Here is a 4047-nt window from a genome sequence, read left to right as displayed (position 1 = left end):
ACAAAAAGCTATCCGGATGAACTAGCAAAAATAATTTAAGAGGGAAGATGTACTCCAGATCAAATATTTAATGCCGAAAAGAAAACAATTTGAATGTTATTGAAGCATCTAAAATTTTAAAAATTATGGAATGCATTACGCATGTTTGCTTTGTCATTCAACAGTTGCGGCAATCAACATTAAATGCTTGTTGGAAAAACAATTTAACAGCTTTCATTCAAAGTGGAACTTCAATGGTGCAAATGTCAGAAATTTGTTCTGAGATAAGTGTTTCAAATAATATACATAGATGGTGATGAGTTTGACAACTTGAAACAACTGGAGAAACCAAAAAAAAAACTTTTTTTAACAGACTTTAGACATATCTTCTGAAGACAGTGCTATTTTTAAGCCAGCCCATAAGAAACGCACACGATTGTTATCATATATGTTTCCTAATTTTTTGGATTTTTTATTTTTTTGCACTTATGGATTGAATTTAAATTGCAAATTTATTTTCTTGTAATGTTTTGTTTTATTATTTCTTAATGAAGTTTAATATCACTTTTTTCGCACGATTTTTTAAGAAAATATTTGAATTTTTTTCATTTTCCGCGATTTTGTAAGGTTGTGGAACATATGTATTGGGCGGGTCGAATTTTTTTCGCATAAAGCGGCTAGCAAAAGCGTAAACTACAGAAAATTCTAAGAAAGTTTTGCCAAGAAACCATGGGTCTTAAATTAACTCCCAGTTCGCGCAGAGCGACTTTAGATTTTGAGGTCATACTTATTAAATTGTACTCAAAAACCTATTGTTATAAAAATAACAGCATGTCATGCAATGAATGCTAATAGTAGGCTTTTGTAACTTATTTGTTTTTTCACGTGGCTGAGCAAAAAAACAACAAAAAAAAGCAATCGTACGGTACTCTTACCACACAAGTGGCCTGCGTTGAATAAACAATAGTGTGTTCTCGAAAAAACTGAAAACATTGCTAAATAAATATCATAATGAAATTAAGTTTATAAGTATACCAAGTAAGTCTTCAACGTTTCTAGACACAATTGATTAAGTGTTTTATATTGGAAAATGTCAGTGCGCAAAAACCTTGCCTTGCTGCTGTGGTTTAATACTCAATGAACTCCAAGAGTTTATGATTGATCTGCACAGTAAGAGGAAGCTAACCATTCCCGAATTCGAGGCGATTGCTGTTGACCAACAATCAACACTGGCGCCAACTGGTCTTGATCCAACTTTTTTTTCCTGGCTCAACAAATATGGATGTTGAATCAGAGGAGATGTTTGCCATGACAACTGCAAGAGAGCCAAGTTCGTCAAAAAAAAATTAATACCAAAAGGTAAGATACACCTCATTTCGCTTTGGCGTGCGATATGTTCGGAATCGGTAATAGGGTTGCTTCTTTTTTTACCACATCGCTTTTCAGAGATATTAACTTTAAAGATGAAAATGGGGAACCAATAATTATGGACAAATTTAAAATTTCACGTGAAAAAAAGAAATGTAGGGATTCTCTTCGAAGAAAGCAACGCAATGGATGTGATCTGGTAGCCTTCTTCTTTGATAACAGAAAAAACAACTCTCTGACGAGCGAAGAAGAAAATGGAAGATATCATCCGAGAATGGTAAAATAATCACATTTAGTGGTTCTTAAAGAGCCTGATTGAAGAGCAGATTGTTGGGTTACATAAAAGTCCACGCCGAGGACGCTAAAACAAAACAGAGGCAATTGTGCGACTTTCATATAGAAAAAAATATTTCCCTGGAGAGACTGATTGGAATTTGCTGTGATGGAGAAGCAACAAACTCAGGTTCAGAAAATGGAATTTTAAGGAGATTCGAAGTCATGTTGAATAGACCATTGCACTGGTTTGTTTGTCTATTACATTTTAATAAACTTACACTTCGTCACTTGTTCTCCGCATTGGAAAAGTCCACTACAAGCGGACCGTGCACAGCTAGTGGGATAATAACAAAGCAAATTGAAACATGCGAGCAGATGGCGGTAAGCAAACAATTGTTTTAAATAGCCTAACATGTATATTTTGATCTGAGCTAAATAAATAAAATCTTTCTGTGAACCCGACTTTGAGGCCATTTCGTTGGGAGATATACCTCCACCCAATCATGAAAAACCCCTCCCGACTGACGTTCAGTACTTGTATCGAATGGCAAATGTAGTTTGTGATGGTTTCTGCCCCCAACGGCAAGCAGACTCTTACGTTTATACGTGAAAACTAGTTCACCATCAGCGAATTTAAAAACTTTGACAACTAACATAATGAAAGTTTACGTACCGATGTACTTTGACATTAAGTTCTACAACTCAGTTGTATACGGCAGTCCCTTGTTTTTTAAATTTATACAGTCCACGTGATATCTACCACCAACGCTGCGAGAAATTGTTACCACTGTAATCCAAAATAATTCTTACTTCGCTCATCCTGAAAATATCTTACTGGCAATGCTTTATGATAAGAGAAAAGATGTTTGCGAAGGAGCCATAAAAAAGATACTACATTATCGTGATAAAGTTTGTGATGCGACTAATCTAAGGGTTTATGATAAAAAGCACGCAATAAATTTTGAATGCTCAGACTACTTTGATCTGGTTGACCTAGATGATGACAGTGTTTTGTCTGAGCCTCCGTTCTCAGCAAACATTCCATACGAACACTTGTCGCAGTTTATTGAGTTTGATGATCTGCCGCTTCCTGACCCAGGAATTCCATGTCATACCCAAGCAACTGAGCGTTGTGTACAGCTTCTGACAACAGTTTACCGACGCGCTATTGCAAAGAATAGAGACGATATCATGGCCGTAACTATAGAAAGTCGTACTACAACACCACGCATGGAATCCAAAAAAGACTTTAACACCTAAAAAACTAAAACTAGAAAAGATTCCCAGTCATCAGCAAAAAAACCAATGTCTGTAACTTGCACCACAAAAACATTTAATGAAAACTTAATTACAATAATAAAATTTTATTTTCGATCCACCGTTATTCCACAATTTTAGAATTAAAAAAAATGGGAATATCTGTATACTGCATACATAGACGCACAAACTTTCGTTATAATCAAAGAAACCAAGCACAATTTTCCGTATCGCTTCTTATGAAAGTATAGGTTTTTGAGTACAATTTAAGTACACAAGTTACACAGTTCATAGTATCTTTTTACATGATTTTGATTTACACGGTTTCTTAGCAAACGTATAAAAAAAGATATTACTGTACATAACTCGCGTACCAAGCGGAACGCTGCTACAATACCCATTGATTTACTGGAAGGAAAAATAGGGATATTACCTTAATATCACTCAAAAAAGTAACCTGCATTTATGTGTTACTTAAATGATCCATGAAAACAATTTTAATTTTTTGCTAAGCTGTGCGACATTACCATCTGAGTCCTTGGTGGATATGTATGTAAAGATAGAGAGTGAGCTTCTGCGCTACTTAGCTCTGAAAAGATAATTCTTATTTGACAAATTAACAAAGCATATAAAGAACCCAGATTAGTTCGTCTACCTGAATAGCCACTGACAATTATTTGGATAAAATTAAAGAAGTTATGGAGGGATTTTTAGAATAAATTAAGAAAAATACCATATACTAAATTTAACATTCACGACTAGTGTTTTTAAAATATCCAACACATCGGTTTAAAGAACGTGTCCAGTGGTACATAAGTTTATTTGATGTGTTCAACCTGGTTACAACTTTTCAGCACTCAAAGATTTATTAAATATTGTTTCGATGTTAGCTCTGGCATCAGCATCTTCTGGCACCAAAATATACGAGTTATACATTCAGTCAGTAACAAGAACAAAGTAAGAGCGAAAAACGAGCGCTAACGATAGGACAAAGTGATAATAAAATCAGAAAGATACATGTATAGCACCGAATTTGAAATAACTTCTCACGTCGCCAGAACCAAACATGTGGGCGATAGTACTTATGGCTTAATTTTTACCCAAAATATTGGCCAGAGAGTTTCTTTTTGTAGAAATAAGATGTCTTAATTCCAGGTTTGAATTACA

The sequence above is a fragment of the Bactrocera tryoni genome, unplaced genomic scaffold, assembly GCF_016617805.1.
Source record: "Bactrocera tryoni isolate S06 unplaced genomic scaffold, CSIRO_BtryS06_freeze2 scaffold_25, whole genome shotgun sequence".
NCBI lineage: Eukaryota > Metazoa > Arthropoda > Insecta > Diptera > Tephritidae > Bactrocera > Bactrocera tryoni.
Note: the sequence above shows the minus strand (reverse complement) of the source record.